Below are 19482 nucleotides of genomic sequence, written 5' to 3' on the forward strand. Positions count from 1 at the left end.
AATAAACAGTAATAACTAACGCTATGACAAGAGAATATTCTTTTCGTTATTTTGACTCCCGAATATATGTTATATAGGGTCCATATTGGAGGATGACGCTGCGTTCATATCAAAAGAGATCTGATGGGGAGAAGCCATTTATACATATTACAGTTCTATGAATTTAACCGACTTCCTCCGAGAGAGTAAGTTTCATGGGAGTATGAAATTCACAAGCGGTCCCCAGTCGCATGTATATCCCCGTTAGGGGAGATAACGACGTTAGGTTTTTGCAACTTTTTGTAGGGAGATGTCGACGTCCTTCTACATACAGCATCTGGAATTACCAAATTGGTCACCCATTTTTAGTAATGACCAGGCTCAACGTTGCTTAACTTCGGTTATCTGACGGAGCCGGTGTGTCAACGTGATTATGCCGTATATGTAACATATATTAGCGAGGAGAGAGGGTGATCAGTTCTTTTACAGCAGAGGGGGGAACCATTACTTATGATGGAGGAGGGGGACACATTACTTGGAAGGGTGTCATACAAAGTTTATATTAAACATGATTAACACATTACCTTCAATTGTTGAATGACGACACGAAGACAACAGTTACAAAAGTTCTTTATTCCATTTGACCAGTCGAAATGATGATGACGTCAGGAATTCAAATTCGTTTCTACATGGTTAAATGTTCTCCCTTCGTTTCTAAAGGGACCCTCCTCTGATCATGTCAACTCTTTCCGACTGCCTTTGCTGACTGCTCGAACCTCTCTGCCCGACTGCCGACTCTTAACTCTAATCTGCTAATCCTAGCTTCTATCATGTAGAATTCCCGTTTTGCTATGACGTCAGATGTGTGGTTTCAAACGCGAACAACTCACGTGGCTCAGCACACGTTCTCCAAAACACACTTCTGCAAACAAAGAATTCTCACTTACCTATTTTTTCAATATATTTTTAATTTGTATTGTTCATTCTTTTTAGCTGACCTTTTTAATTCAGTTTTCATAAAAGAATGAACAATCAAATTCTTTTTACAATACAACAAGTATCTAACTATCTCCAAAACAAAATCTAAATTTTAACATTCCAGTTTCTGAATCTATTCTGAATCTTGCTTACAAGGTTCGAATCTCGGCTTATTCTAATTTCATTTTCCACTTATCCAATGTTTTTCTTATTTACAGGAAAAGGGGGCAGCCCTTTTCTTGTAACATATATATCAGTTAATATCTTATATTGTTTTAGATAGATGTGGTTCTCGATTGGTTAACTGTATCTAACTGTGTCAGATACATACTCGAGAGCCAAAACAATGATAAGAATATGCTGTTGTCACATCCCTAGTATAATAAAAGAATAAAACAACAAAAAAATTAAACAGAAAATGCGTTTTGTTTTAAATAAAATTCGAACCGATTAGATTAAAACTAAAAAAAAATTAAAGATTAGAGCTAGAGTAGGGTTAGGGTTAGGGTTAGAGTTAGGTTAAGATAAAAAAAAGACAATTCGGTTCAAATTTTGACCAACTCACATGGATAAGCACATGTTTGTCCAAAACGCACTTCTGCAAACAAAGAAGTTTCAACTAACTTATTTGTTTTCAAGATATGTTTAATTACATCGGCCGAAACGTTGTGCACATAACACTAACAGTTTAAGATAATTCAAATAAAACAATGATGCGTCTCTGTTCAGTATCGAAAGACAATGGATACCATCTGTATGGGTCGTTGGGCATGTAATTGTGAGGCAAGGCTTGCTCAATAACCAACCACAGCTCTTCTGAATCCAAGACGACTGGAAAGGCAGAGAACGCATACCATGCCTGGAATTCCGAAATGGTCACCCATTTTATTACTTGTAACAATGATGTGTGCAGTCAGCACCAACCCTATTCGGCTTCCTCCAAAGGAGGAAGTTTCATGGGAGTATGAAATTCACACGCGGTCCCCAATCGCATGTATATCCCCGTTAGGGAAGATGACGACGTTAGGTTTTTGCAACTTTTTTGCAGGGAGGTGTCGATGTTCTCCTACATACAGCACCTGGAATTCCCAATTGGTCACCCATTTAATAATGACCAGGCTCAACGTTTCTTAACTTCGGTGATGTTACGAGTTTTAGAAACGAAAAAAAAGGATGATCCCTAAATGCTAGTTGGACTTAGCAGAAATAAATACAATTGAAATTGATTTTCGGAATGGTTGGTGCACCAGATAAGAAACATGTAGGAGGTTATCTTCTATCTATCTATATAAAAGCGAAAATGTATGTTTGCATGTCCGCTAAAACCTTTTCACAGAGGATTTTCACGAATTCGGTATCATTTTAAGCCTGACATCTTGGACAACAAATGCAGAAAAATTGGCCAAAAGCATTAATTCCTTCACCCTAAACTGGACCCTTTTCTACAAGGAAGGGTGCCGAAAAAATCGTTCCTTCATTTTTTCTCCTCCTGCTACAATGACGTCAGGTTTGACCTAGAAGACAATGACGTTAGTTTAAACCACCTGCAAGTGTTTTTACAGATTTAATTTTATTTGTCCTCAATTATATGTCTCTTTGGAGTTTTTTCCGCCTTAGCCTGGATACTTCGGGTTCGAGCCTATCTTCCTACCTTTTTTCCCTTTTTTACTGTTTTGCTTTGTTTTGCTTTGTTTTGTTTTTTTTTTTCAATTTTTTTAACATCGTGTTCTTTTTATAATATTAAAACAGGGTCACCCTCTCCTACATACACACCTCCAAACACCCGCTAGTATATATATAAAAAGCCAAACGACCGCGTGCGTTTCTGTATGTCCGCGAAAAGCTTTTTTCGCGGGGATTCTCGATAATGTTACTATTTTGGAGAACTTTCCTTATATGTCCTTGATTATAATATCTACGATTTTCGAACGGATGTCGTCTCTATCTTTATTTTGATTGAATTTAAAAAAAACAAAAATGACTCCTTCTCGTCCTTTCGAGTGTTTGTTTGTCTTTGACGTCCAGAAAGGTAATCAGCTTTGATCAATGTGGGGGCAACCCTTCATATCAGACAATTGCTATTCATTTGGATGATTCCTCTTTAAGGAGGAAGCTGGTTTTCTCCAACATCGTGGGGAAATCGATAAGGCAGAAACTGGCCTACAGCCAGAGGTTAAAACGTCCATTTCTGCGCCTGCGTGAACTCATTCACTTAACATTCATTTTTGCAAGTCAGCTTTTTTGATTGTCATCGCTAAATTTGAACGATTTTCGCTTCCGGTCACGTCATGGCGTAGCGGTAAGATGCCAGCGTTTCGTTTTACTTTCTTTGTCGTTTTTCATCACGGGTTCGAGCCTGCCTGCCTACTACCACTTTTTTTTTTGCCGGCTCGATACATATTGTGTAGTGGGTTCATATTGGAGAATTGGAACTCAGAACAGATGATGATAATGACATTTATAACATTAATAGCTAAGAGAGATGCGCATTCATTATTGAAGGAATGTGTAATACATTTGTTTTTAATCAGAGGGGGAGAATCATTACTGATGATGGAGGAGGGGACACATAAGTCTGTTTACAAGATGATAGACAAAACATATTTACCTTTTTATTTTTTGTTGAATGACGACAGACGAAGATAACAGTTTACAAATATTAGATGATTCTTTATTCAGACCAGCTGGATGATTAATGATTGTCAGGGATTTAAGCTTTCTCAATTACATTGTCTCCTCCCCCCCTTCGCCTCTAAGGGGCATCATCTCCTAGTATGCGAGACTCGAGCTCTCTCTGGCTCTGTCTCTCACTGTTTATCTGACTGACTATCAACCTTCGGACCCTGTCTCAATATATTGAGAATCTTCTTTCTGGATGATGTGAGATGCCTGCTTCGCCACATGAAATATATTTATGTAGATCATTCTTACCTATCTATGCATAAACACGCTTTTGGCAAACAAAGAATTACTAACACACACACACACACACACACACACACATATATATATATATATATATATATATATATACAAGAACATGTAGTTAATAAAACATGTTAAAAATACTTTGAAAAAGAATTAGAAACATATTTAATTTTAAAAAAGGAAGCACGAAATAAGTGTATAGTCGGAGTTTCGAAGAAATACTTTCCTTCTCATCAGAGGGTAGGATTTAGCAAAATGTGGGATCGGATTTTGCTTGCAAACATATTAAATGAAACTACAAGTAAGTCATAGATCTTACTTGGTAACAAATAGTGAAGCATATGGAATAGGGTGAAGAAAAAGGTGATTACACATGAATGGATAGTCTGGTGAAGGGTAGAATATCCAACAACTGTAAAATCCAAAAAAAAGTTGATTAAATTTCCGTTTTCAAAAGGCAGAAATCCGTGGAATAATTCACAAATGAGTACAAGGAAAAAGGGGATGAGTTCAATGGAAGAAGGCGGATTTAAGAAAAATGAATGAAGAATATATAGACAATTTTACTTATATATATATATATATATATATATATATATATATATATATATATATATATATATATATATATATATATATATATATATAGCACCTTAAAGAAAATTTGACGTCAGCGGGAGCAGCGCGGGGGTCTATGCATGCATGCGCACATATGTGTATATATTTTCACGCCAGGGCAGCGATGTATGTGTACATGTGAACGTTTCTTTAACTATATATGTGTGTACGTGCTCATGTGTGTGCTAGCGCGCGGCCGCTAGCTAATCCCCTCCAAACAATTAACAACAAATAAAAACCAAATAAAAAATCCGAATCATAGCCCCCCCCCCGCCTCAGAACCTAAGCGAACACACAACAGGTCAAGACATACTTATGAAGAAATCATCTCGCCAACAAGACGCCAAAAACTTTAACATAAAGACTCGAATTTTAAAGTAACCCCCCTCCTCCTACTCCCACATATTCCCCTTCCCCCTCCTGATTGAGGAATATATATATATATATATATATAATGTTAATAGTCGGAGTACATACCAGGGACTCAGATAACAAAGGATGATAATGACATATACATTGCACACAGTTCATAGTTATAATGATGGGGGAAGAAAGACACATTATTTGAAAGGGGGTTATACAAAGTTCGTTTACAAAGCACATTTACCTTTCAGTTTTAATGACGATACGAAGACAAACAGTTACAAAATATGGATGGTGATTTCTTTATTTATCAGCCCGCCGATTGATTAATGATGTCAGGGATTCAAGATTTTTCAACTACATGGTCTACTCTTCTATTCTTCCCCTCTAAAGGCATCAACTTTAATCTCTGACCTCTCTCTGGCTGTGAGTGTAACTCTCTCTCTCTAACTTCGAACCCCATCTCAATATCTTGGGAATCTCCTTTGTTTATGACGTTAGAGGTGTGATCCCAATGTAACTTTATCATAAACAAAAGAAATCCGTAAATTAAATTATATCATTTAACCTATTTGTTCCATAACATTTTCAACTTGTGGTTGTCTATTTTTTTAACTGACATTTTTTAGTATCCAGTTATTTCTAAAAGAATGGGCGATCGCTCTTTTTCTGACATAAATAATATTTAGTCATTTCTAAAAGAATTAACGCATTCCTAGGATTTCAATTATCCATTATCTCTTAACACTTGCCTACAGGGTTCGATTCTAGGCTTTTCCTAATATCATTTTCACTTATCTAGTATGTCTTCTTACTTAAGTCTTCAGGAGGCCTCAAGTTTTGACAAGCTTCTGGGCTTGACCATTACTCCTGATCTTAAATGGAACACATATATCAAATCTGTTGCCAAGGCCGCTGGAAAAATGGTGGGATCTTTCTATCGATCCAGTAGATATCTCACTGCTGATGCTATTCTCTATCTATATAAGAGCCAGGTACGTCCAAGGATGGAATACTGTTGCCACATCTGGGCAGGAGCTGCTAGAAAGGACTTGTCCTGCCTTGATAGAGAATTGTCTTCCGTTTTCCTGCTTTCCGGCTGACTACAATATGGTTGTCTTCAAGTCTAACGTAAATAAGTTCTTGATGAGCCGTTCCATATAAGTTATTAAATTTACCAAATTTTCATTACTAATGATTACTATATTGACCAATTTCTACTGTACACTCTTTAACCCTTATCCTTGAGTGGCCTCTGGGCCTTGATAATGTGGTGATGCCTTTGTAAAAAAAAAAAAAATGAGAAACCGGACAGTCCTTCTTTTTTAACACACACACAGACACCCACCTCCAAACACCCGGGCAACGTCGAGCTCCCTAGCTAGTGTCAAAATAAAATGAAATATATACTTTGATCGTGGGCGGGTGAAAGGTTGTTTGATAATTTAAGACTTGTCCTAGACATACTAGGCATACATTATTCCTTAATTGAAATTCATTATTTGATCAATTTATGTGATTTTTGGAATATGACATTTTCATTTCATGTCGAATACATACACCATTTCTGTTTTTTCATTTTATTTCTTTCTTTTTTTTTAGTGTAATTCTAGATAAGCACGGCAATATTTTTTTAACTCCCTTATATCAAGTGGCTTCATGCCTTGTCTGGAACGATTTCCATTAAAAAAAAATTATTTTATTTATTTATTTTTTAAAATAAATTCCTAATTTTTGATGCGTGTGTCTCTTAGTAAAGTTTTTTTTTAACGTAGATAAACCTTTTCATTGGCTAATCGGAAAACAACTTCTCTATTATGTAATTGGAATTCATCATCGAGATGAATATTATTTATTACTTTTTTTTTATTTATTGCGGACTATTATCCTCATCTTTTTTAGTTGTTGTTTTCACATTTGAAAATAAGAGTAGGATAAGCCTAGAATCGAACCCTGTAGGCAAAGTTAAGAAATGAAATGTTGGAAATTTAGTCTATTGTCAAATTCTATTAGAATAGTTAAAAATTTATTATTTTAATTGGAATTCATTACTGAGATGAGTATTATTAATTAATTTTATTTATTGCGGACTATTATCCTCATCTTTATTAGTTATTGTTTCATGACGTTTCGGCCAACTATTCCTCTGGCCTTTGTCAGGTGGTAACCGCGACGGATAGGAGCTTCAAATCTCCTAACTGTGTTACATGAAAAAGGCTTGCCCCCTTTTTCATGTAAGTAAAAATAAAGAGAATTAGTAAATGAAAATAAAATCAGAGAAAACGGGAATCGAACCCTAGATATAAGTTTTAAAGAACAATAGCTTTTAAATGGAATGTCCAGTTAATTGTTGATTCTGATAAAATATTTAATAAATACAAATTTGGCTGGAAACTATGCACATTGTTAAGTAGAATGAATAATAAAATATAGGTGATATGAATTAGATAAGTAGGTTAAATTCCTTTGTAAAACAACAAGGAAAATGGGAAATTTCCTGGTCATCAGAATGTTTCAAAAACGTGCAAATCGCGCATGTTGATGACACGTGGATTATAGTCACGTTGGCCAGACAGACATGTGATTTCTGAATATAGGAAAGAGTTCGAAGTTAGAGAGAGTTAGAGGGTAGAGAGAGAGAGAGAGAGAGAGAGAGAGTCAGAGAGTCGGAGAGTCAGACAAGAGTCCGACCAGGGATGCAGAGAGGTTCAGACCGAACCTTGGTACCGTCTGGAAGCGAGAGGGTTTTAGAAGAAGAAGAAGATGTAAAGAAGAAACTTTGAATTCCTGGATGCAAAACCATTGACCGGTCAATTGGAAGAAATAAATGATCATCATGTTTTTCATAACTGCCGTCTTCTGTGTCCATCATTACAACGAGAAAAGGTATTATCCATTTATGTTATAAGAACCATTTGATAAAATCATCATCTAAAAATATGTGTTAGAAAGTAAATGTGTCAAACTATTTATGTTATATAAACACTCCCGTTTCATACAGAACTGTCAAAAGCATAAATGCCAATCTCTCGGTCTATCTATCTAGATATTGAATCGCCTCTCAAAGTGTATTTATATGCACACACACTCTCTCTCTCTCTTTATATATACTTGTTAATGTCTCCATCCCATCTCTTACAATATGAACATCTCAACAATATGAACACTCACAAGGAATATAATATAATAACTAGCATCTCTTCCATGAACACTCCTAAGACTCTAATCTCTCCTAAGACTGTCTGTCTTTCTAAGACTTACTCTTCTTAACATGAACAACAAAAGAACGTTCGTCATTCTAATAATAACATCAGCGCGTAACAACTGCATTCTCAGCAATCACTGCCATCCGTAGTTGTTGTCGTCTAACCAAGTCTAATTAAAATAATATATATACTATTCGGTACGGACCCGACCATGGAAGATCAGAGGATAAATAAACGTGGATTTATAAGATCAAAGAATCCAACCTTGATCGCCCTTCGGGACCCGTGGTGCAGTTGATAGAGATGTTGAGTCTCTATGGTTCCAGATGAGCATTGTCTGAAGATAGCGGTTTCAATCCTACCCAAAGCCGGCTAGAGGCTTAGTTGGCCAAAAAGCGTGATGAGACGACAACAACAACGGATGGCAGCAATTGCTGAGAATGCAGTTAGAAGATTCGAAGTTCCTGTCCGTCGCGGTTAACAACCTGACGAAGGCCAGAGGAATAGTTGCCTGAAACGTCGTGAAACAACAACTAATAGAAAGTGAGAATAAAAGTCCGCAATAAATAAATTAATATCGTCCTAGACAGTTTGTGTCAAGTGAGAGACGACGTCCATAGAAACGGAAAGCTTTGAAACAAGTGTGATCACCAGTGTGATATCTCTTTGAATTCATTGTAAAAAAAAAAAAGGACAAAATTGAGTGGCTTCCCATCAAACGAATCACATCAGACAAATGTTATGACGTGGCAGCAGAGTCAAGATAAGTACAGACCGCCGTCGTAAGACACAGCTCAACCCCGTGACACAAAATAGACAAGCAATATCCTGTTTGACCGCGTCTCTAAATACACATAACTTGAAGTATTGATCCGCTCGTCTGTTCGCTGACTCCACGAACACAAATGTTTCCCTAACTGCGTTTTACGAAGACAAAGTTAGACATAAGGTCGTTGTGTAATATATATATATATATATATATATATATATATATATATATATATAATAAAGCAATCTCAACCAGATGTAAAAGCTCGATAAAACCAAACAGGAGATGCACCTTATAATACTTCAAATAAGTACTTTTGCAAATAAATCTTATAAGAGCAAACAGTTAATAAAGCATTTAAAAAAAACACTTTGAAATGAGTTAAAAACATATTTAATCTGAAAAGGAAACACTTGATAAGGGGATAAGGGGATAGTCCTTAATCCTTAATCCGTGGAGTTTCGAAGAAATACTTTCCTTCTCATCAGAGGGTAGGAATTAGCAAAATGCGGGATCGGATTTTGCATACAAAAGTATTTGATGAAACTGCAAGTAAGTCAAAGATCTTACTTGATAACAAAAAGTGAAGCAGAGGGAATACGGTGAAGAAAAAGGTGATTTCACGTGAATGGATAGTCTGGTGAAAGGTAAATAATCCAATGATGGTAAAATTAAAAAAAAATAACTCCAAAAAAGTTAATTGAGTTTCCATTCGCACAAGTAAAATTCAAGAAAATCACGTAATTGGAAGATGGTCCAAAATAATTCAAAAGGCCGAAATCCATGGAATAATTCACAAATATGTACAAAAAAAAGAAAAGGAAAAAATTCCAATAATATTAATAAAAGATATATATATATATATATATATATATATATATATGTATGATTGCAACGTCTTGTCAGACGAGTGCCACTCCCTCAGACATTTTAAATCCATGAGCCCAAATGTCTGAGGGAGTATCTATACAAATATGATGTTACAGAGTCTTAGCTTTCTACGACAGCTAAGTCTCTCTTTCGGTTCAAAATGTTGAGATCCAGCAACAAGCAAGAGCAAGACAGCCAGCAACAAATTAAACTGCAGACCAGCTTAATGCGGATACTGGTCTTCCGCTTTATGGTTTTTTTAATTCAGAGATTTGCTTCTCCTAGAAAGGTTGCCTTCACCACGGCTTACGGGAGCCCTCTCCACCCCAATACACATATACACACACACACAAATATACACGGTACTAGTTGGCCATTGACCCAGAAAAAAAGTTCATTCGCCCTTTGGAAGGTCTTGTTTTTAATCCTTCAGGGAGACTAGCCGCCCTCCTCACCAAACAAGTCTGGTGGGGGAACCAGTTTAGTCGCCGGTGACCCGACCATGAGGCAGGTAGTACTGGGTTACATGGTACCAGTAGCACATGACATGACCTGACATAATATATATATATATATATATATATATATATATATATACGACTTCTGATTAATCAATTATTTTTGACTTCGACTTTCCATGTCTTACTGACTTTAGCAAATAGGGTACATACCTTTATAAATATTTGCTAATATTTTCTCCTCTGAAGAGATGATAGACATCGAAACATGATAGGTTAAGGAGATTAATTTTCTAAAGTATTCTTTGTCTTGTTTAGAATAATAAAATTTTTGATATGAAACTCAGACATTTCACATCAAAAAAGGTTTTTTGAAATTCATTGAATCACTACAATTAATAAATATATATATATATATATATATATATATATATATATATATATATATATATATATATATATATATATATATTTAATTGGGGGTCACAGCTTATCAAGGTCCGAAGGTCACGCGAGGACAAGGATTAATGAAGATAAAGTGATGGTGTAGTTTTTTTTTCCATATATACAAAAGGAATCACCCTTTATCAAGGCCCAAAAGCCATTCGATGGTAACGGTTAAGGAGTGTACAGCAGTTACAGTGGCAATATCATAGTAATCGTTTGTGAAAAATTGGAGTACGCAGGGGGAACGGCTCATCAAGAACTTATTTACATTGGACTTGAAGACAACTATATTGTAATCAGCTGGAATGCAGACAAACGGAAGCAGGTTCCACAGTTCTAAGAAAGAAACTTTGCTCATGGAATACACGTTTAGATTTAAGCACAGATAAAGTGTGGCGAAAACTATTGATAGTGTTTTCAGCTAGAAAGTGTTTCTCGCGAATGTTTGGCGAGGGAAGACCATGGATTTGAGCTCAGACGAGCACTTGCCATGAAAATAACGATAAAGAAGAGATAGGCTCGCAACGTCTCTTCAGTGAGAAAGAGATTGCAAGAGAGAAAAGGGCCCTCCATTAGGCTACGAAGTCTATTTTGAACCCTGCCAAGGCAGGATAAAGTCTTTCTATCACAGATGTGCAGATGTGGCAACAATATTCTATCCTTGCTCTTATATAGGTAGAGAATTGCATCAGTAGGTAGATATCTACTGGATCGATGGAAGAATTATTAGTAATCAGTTATGGTGTAAATTGGATAGAATTTAATTATATATGAGGATAGCTTAACGGGAACTAGTTTACATTAGATTTGAAGGCTACCATGTTATATTTAGCCGAGAAGCATGTCGGCGGAACAGTGTTTCAAAGGCAGGCATTTAGGAGAAATGGAATCTTCGTTTACATTTGGGCACAGATAGAGAGTGGTGAAAATCATATATAGTGGGTGTAGCTAGTTGAGTGCTTTTTTTGTAAGAGTTTTGCAAGGGGATGGAACAGATTGGAGTTCAGACGAACAATTATCATGAAAATAACGATAGAGCAGAGACACGCTCGCGAAGTCTCTTCTGTGGGAAAGAGGTTGCAGGGGAAAAAAAAAAAAAAGAGAATCACCTACTAGGTTTGGAATTTTATCAAGGCACGATAGACGAGCGAAGCAGCTCCTGCCCAGATGTGGCACAGGGCTCGATTTTAGAGAGTGCTTGGCTCTTATACGGATATATGATCGCATCGGCAGTGACATACTTACTGGATTAAGATGGAGTAATGTTGGCACATCTGGGGGGAGATTCTGCTCTCAGAGCAGCACTCTTTCCTGCCTCGACAGGGTACAAAACCAGCTTTGAAATCTAGTGGGCTATATTCTTTGCGTCCCTCTGTTACTGAGAAATCGCGAGCTTGTCTCTGTTCTAAAAGGTGTTTTTGCAGACTTATGATGCAGGAATGTAGAGTCGTAAGCATATAGATAAACAAATACTAAATAATTTAATAGCATTTTTTTTACACAGTGGTCACCACTTATCAAGGCCAGGAAGCCACTCAGAGATAAGGGTTATTGCAAGTACATTACGTTAGTGTGGAGATTTGATGAAGTGTTTACTTAAGGGGGCGGTTCATTATGAATTTGTTAACGTTGGACTTGAAGACATCCAAGTTGTAGTCAGGTGGGAAGCAGGCAGACGGAACAGAGCTCCACAGGCGTGCAATTCTAAGAAAGAAGTTTTGTTCATGGAATCCACTTTTGATTTAGGCACAGATAAAGAGTGGAGGAAATTTTTCACAGTGGATTCAGCTAGACGGGTGTTTTTCGTTAAAGATTGGCGAGGGGGGACCAGAGATTGGAGTTCAGACGAGCACCTGTCATGGAAATAACGATAAAACAAGGATAACTCAACGGGGCGTTTCACCCAGTAGAATTAATATGTATATATATATATATATATATATATATATATATATATATATATATATATATATATATATATATATATAATTTAAAGGAGATTAGAACAATAGTCTAAAGAGCTGAGTGTATTTTAATGTAACAGTGAAATTACTAGTTTAATTAAAATACAGGAAAGAGAAAGTGCTCGTTGTAATTTAGATATATAATAAGCTCGATAGGTAAATGTCCTAGAGCTAATTCAATATTAAGTAATGTGATTGATAATTTAAAATTTAAAAATCAAATTATAATTAAATTAAAAATCAGTTTCGTAAGAAGGAACAACAACAAAATCAATTATCTGTACGATCGTTTCGGAAAACAATGCTTTTTATTGTGGTATACATCAAGTTACGTACAATAATTACATATAGTTTTTTAATAAGCAAGGTCTCCTCGTCAGCAAATTTGGAAGGGTTTTTATTGAATTTAAAAGACACCATAAATAAACCTGCCTTACTTTTAATGCTATACGTTTAGTTTTTGCTACTTTTTTTCATAATCTGCTCTAGTGCGTGAAATTAAGTATCTATTTCTGTGCAAACATCCATGTATTACGTCTAGTCATTTGTTTAATAATTTTTCTTTTGATATCAGTACATGGCATGCTTCTAATATACATAGGTTGCATCTTTTCGATTAGCTTGGTTTATATATTTTTTTACATAGGCGTCACCACTTATCAAGGCCGATAGGCCACTCAAGGATAAGGGTTAAAGAGTGTACAGTAGTCAAAAGGACAATATAGTAATCGATAGTAATGGAAGTGCGGTAAATTTGTTAACTTACATGGAACGGCTCATCAGAAACTTGTTCACGTTGGACTTGAAGACAATCATATTATAGACAGCTGTAGAGTAGGAAAACAGGCGTGCAGTTCTAAGAAAGAAGCTTTGTTTATGGAATCTACGTTTAGGTTTAAGCACAGATAAAGAGTGGTGGAAATTAGTGATAGTGTTTTCAGCTAGTCGAGTGTTTCTTGTGAAAGTTTAGCGAGGAGGGACCATAGATTGAAGCTCAGTCGAGCACTTGCCATGAAAATAAGGATAAAGCAGAGACAAACTCGCAACATCTCTTTTGTGAGATAGAGGTTGTTCTTTCGTGGAAGTTTTCTAGCAATTCCCAGTGTCCCACTTCTTGTACAGCATCCATTGATCAAAGTCAGGATGCATACCGCAGATTTATCCGACATAAGTCAACTACAAATAGACAAAACTACAAAGAAGCTAGAAATTATTGTAAGAGTGAAATAGCTGTAAGCTAGAGAAGAAATACCAAAACCACACGAAACCATAGGAAAACGTATCGAGTATGATACTACAAAGTTTACTTTTTAATTTACACTGTCTTGAGATAGCGGTTTCTTTATCAATTATTGACCATCTTAATTTATATTCAGTTTTATTTTTCTTTAATTCCTTAATCCATACTGCTGAAGTGGTTGAGTTTTTTTTTCGGTTGTTTTCGTTATTACTATTTCCGTTATAGTAATTGTAATTGTGCTTCAGCAGTTTAATTAACCATTTTTCTATGAGTAAGGCACAGACATTTACCGAGTAGATTATAATTTAACATTTTACAAAAATCCTATTTACCTTGGGGATGGGTCGGTTGAGTGGCGGGAGTGGTTGTGGCGCTCTACCATCATACGTATCCAAGATCAATATTTTCTTTAAAATTTGGTGCTTATGCATTTTTGGTACGGAGCTATTTGTAAATAGTGTTTTCAGGTTGAATTCAAGTTTCACACGAATATTTTATTCAATCGTAAGTATAATTACAAGATAAAAATGGCTTTGTAAATAAAAACATTATTTCAGCACGATACCAAAAATATATAAGTACCCAATAGTATGCACCTCCAAAAGACACCACAGAATTAACCCTATATGTAAAACGATGTAACTTTATTATAAATTAATATTATCAATATAACTTTTGTACCATTTAGAAGAAGAAGCGCCAAATAAATTAAATTAATAGTAATAATTAAAATGTTTTCATTTTTATTTACGTTTTTGTTGTTTTCGTTATTTTTGGTGTTATTTTCTTTCTCAGTTTAATTTTTTAACGATGTCCTTAAAGCAAGTTCCGGTACTTCCCAGATATACTTTAGTTTCATTATCTGTTATAACTTCACATTTTATACTACGTTTGAAGTTAGACAGTCCCCCCACATTGGACATTCAGTAGGGTCCCGGCAGTCACAATCTTTTACGTTGTTAGATTTATTTTCTGTCCTATCTCTGTTTAAAAAAAAAAAACATTGTTTAATTTTGTGTTATTTGAACCAATTATGGTATTTGTTAAGTTAGCAGACGTTTAGGAGGATGGCTTAGCAGTATTTTTGATAATTATTATACTTAGTTGCCTGGGATTGAATTAAATAGGTGAGAATATATACTAGCAGAATACCCGGAGTCGCTCGGGATTGAATGAGATAGGTTCAAATATATACTAGTAGAATACCCGGCGTTGCCAGAGATGGAATTAAATAGGTGAGGATATATATGAGCAAAATACTCGGCGTCGTTAGGGATTGAATAAGATAGATGGAAATATATACTAGCAAAATACCCGGCGTTGCCTGGGATTGAATGAGATTAATGGAAATATATACTAGCAGAATGCCCGGAGTCGCTCGGGATTGAATGAGATAGGTTCAAATATATACTAGTAGAATACCCGGCGTTGCCAGAGATGGAATTAAATAGGTGAGGATATATATGAGCAAAATACTCGGCGTCGCTAGGGATTGAATAAGATAGATGGAAATATATACTAGCAAAATACCCGGCGTTGCCTGGGATTGAATCAGATTAATGGAAATATATACTAGCAGAATGCCCGGAGTCGCTCGGGATTGAATGAGATAGGTTCAAATATATACTAGTAGAATACCCGGCGTTGCCAGAGATGGAATTAAATAGGTGAGGATATATATGAGCAAAATACTCGGCGTCGCTAGGGATTGAATAAGATAGATGGAAATATATACTAGCAAAATACCCGGCGTTGCCTGGGATTGAATCAGATTAATGGAAATATATACTAGCAGAATGCCCGGAGTCGCTCGGGATTGAATGAGATAGGTTCAAATATATACTAGTAGAATACCCGGCGTTGCCAGAGATGGAATTAAATAGGTGAGGATATATATGAGCAAAATACTCGGCGTCGCTAGGGATTGAATAAGATAGATGGAAATATATACTAGCAAAATACCCGGCGTTGCCTGGGATTGAATGAGATTAATGGAAATATATACTAGCAGAATGCCCGGAGTCGCTCGGGATTGAATGAGATAGGGTCAAATATATACTAGCAGAATACTTGGCGTTGTCCGGGATGGAATCAAATAGGTGAGAATATATACTAGCAACATACCCAGCGTCGCTCGGGATTGAATTAGATAGATGGAAATATATACTAGCAAAATACCCATACGAAAATATGCAAAATGCTTTTGAAATTAGGTAAAACATGCCAATATTTTTCTTGATTAAAAATTATTTAGTAAAAAAAATAAAAATGATTTTTAATAAAACAAACAAACAAACGGGAAATTTTCTTCTATAATTTGGTAAAATTCCCTCGGGATGTTATTTTTTATGTGGTGGCTGAACGGTGGATTAAACCACGTCTGGCTCTTCCTTCTATTTTTCTTTTTAACTCGTATTTCGGTTTTATTATGATCTAGCTTTTCTGTTTTCAAAACTAACTGGAAAATCGCCATTTTTACACATTTGAAAATAATTTCTGACGAGGACGCATCACAGACCGTCTGAAACGCGCGTAAACGACTTAAATGACTTAAAAACATTATTACAATGATTATAACATAATTCTCAATGGAAAACCAAGACCCGGAATAACAAAATAATGTTAAAAAATACACATTGTTGGTGACTACTCCCTTATTTAAATATAAATCTTTCTTTCGTTGGAATTTATTAACCCATTTTATATATATATATATATATATATATATATATATATATATATATATAGTAATTTATAAAATAAATATAAATGGCGATTAAGCTACACTGAATATTCTGCGTTTCATCCACTTATAGGATTCGTCAGGCTTATGCGCGAATTCTGTGGTTGCTTCTTGTTTTTATATATGTTAAGGATTTCTAGTTAGCCAATCAGCTTTCTAGTATCCACCGCGCCCCTTCCTATCAGCCAATGGGCATGCATTTTATCGAACAAAGGATCTGTTTTAGAGCTAGGTTAGTCGTTAAAGGTAGATCTTTTCCCTCCTTTATATATATATATATATATATATATATATATATATATATATATATAAATATACCTATGTGTACACACATACATGCACATATAAATACATATATATATACATATATGTGTGATCGTTTATGTACATTCATGTTTGTTTAATTTATTTATTTGTTTGTTTTCTATTGTTATTGTTAGTTTTAAAGCTATTTTGTATCGCTATCCTAGAGTAAGTTTTATTTTGTGAACACAGTTGTTTGCTATTTCTCGTCTACAGTTTAATAGATTTTGAGTAAATGTGAGATAATAAAGTAGTTATATATATATATATATATTTATATAAAGGCTTCCTTCAGTCTTGACAGACTATGGATACCCACAGTAAGGGTGCCTGCGCGGGAAATTTTTGTGGCAAGAGTTGCGCAATCATCAACCACACCTCTCCTGATTCGATATTGTTGAATACCAGTGGTAAGTGGAGGTTCAGGACGACTGGAAACAATGCCTAGAATTCCCAAATGGTCACACTGTTATCATCGTTTCTTATATCTTTTGGAATATAACGTGACTTTTTGTCAATTATTATTATTTAGATAAGGATTGATATATAAGAAAATATATTTCTACAGATATATATATATGTATGTATATATATATATATATATATATATATATATATATATATATATATATATATATATATATATATATGATTAGTTTTTTTTTTGAAAAAGAATTCCAGAAGAGTGCTCAATTAAAAGGAAAATCCAAATTTTATGAGCGTATTTATATTTTTATATTTTGTGTGCAGAAAGTTGTTAGTTGAGACAGATCATTGGTACCGTCGGTTTCAAGCCCGATAATAAGGCCCGTTTAAGGTATCTTTCTCAAGCTCTCTTCAGCCAATATTCGTCTCTTCTATTAAGATATCCTCTGAGGATGAGGAGAGATCAGAATTCATAGATGGACAGCTTTAACACCAATAAGAATGGGGGGGGGGGAAATTGGTGTTGCTCCGTCCATCTATGAATTCTGACGAAGCTGGTTGGATCTCTCATCTTCAAAGGATATCTTCCTAGCGGAAAAAAATGTAAATTTATTCTGGACTCACAGCAATAAATTTCCTATATACTGCTCTGGCTACACATTGAGCACTCTCTTCCGGGCTTTTTTCACCACTGAAGATATATATATATATATATATATATATATATATATATATATATATATATATATATGAGCCATTACAGACACACTGCTACTTTCACACACATATATTTCCTTCCCTTCGTCGATCAATCTCAGCACTTGGCGCCACTTCCACGAGTCAGACCCCCCCCCCCAGCGAAGAGAACCTGTTACCTATCCGACCTTGGTTCCATGTCTTTTCATCGCTGGGCATCTAATTAAGCTACACAATATAGCGCGGAATTCACGTCCTGCGGGCGCGCAATCGACCGAGTGGAAGACTAGAGCGTTTGGCCACGTGCGAAACAAACAATCGAGACTGCAGTCGAGCGAACACAATAAACACACACACACACACATAACACAACACACACACACAACACAACACACACACACACACACACGCGCACACACACACACAACACAACACACACACACAACACACACGCACACACAACACACACACAACACACACACACACACAACACAACACACACACAACACATACATACACAACACAACACACACACACACAACACAACACACACACAACACACACAACACAACACACACACAAACACACACACGCACATACACACACACAAACACACAAACACACGCACACACACAACACAACACACACACAACACAACACACACACACAAACACACACACGCACATACACACACACACAACACACACACACAACACAACACACACACGCACACACAAACACACATACGCACATACACACACACACAAACACACAAACACACGCACACGTATATGTAAGTATATTTAAAAATCCCATACTATTCATGCCACATTTCACCCCAAACAAAGCACATGGCCATTTAGGCGTAAGGAGTTACAATTTGAGACCAGATTTGCGGGGATACTATTCATAGAGTTGATCACGAGATGTTTGTTTACATTATACTTGAATTTCTGCATGTCAGTACGGTCAGGGAAGCGAAGGCCCGGGAGGATATTCCAAAGTGCAGCAGTCTGAGGGGGGAAAAAAGCTTTTGAAGTAGAAAGCTTTACAGCATCTAGGGATCTCTAAAGTTATATAAAGACAATCCCAGCTAAATAAAAAAAAAAAATGCTCAATGTACCAGAGAGAGTAAATAAATCATAATTTAGTAATTTACATTTTCTGATGTGAAATAGTTGAATTTCAAGTCTAGAATTTTTATTTTTTTTATTTTTTTATTATATGCAAGACTAAGAATACAATTCTAATAGTATATTTCTATAGGTTTTCGATGTTTACCCACTCCTCAGAGGAATAAATATTAGCAAATATTATAAAAGGTTGATACATATTTTGCTAAATGCAATTAACAGAGAAAATTATAATTTAAAGTCTTTAAATTTTTTAACTCATAGAAAAAGGGAAATTGTATACCCGACGGTCCAAAATGAAGAGGATATATATATATATATATATATATATATATATATATATATATATATATATATACGT

The sequence above is a fragment of the Euprymna scolopes genome, chromosome 46 (genome assembly GCF_053919585.1).
Source record: "Euprymna scolopes isolate OS-2025 chromosome 46, ASM5391958v1, whole genome shotgun sequence".
NCBI lineage: Eukaryota > Metazoa > Mollusca > Cephalopoda > Sepiida > Sepiolidae > Euprymna > Euprymna scolopes.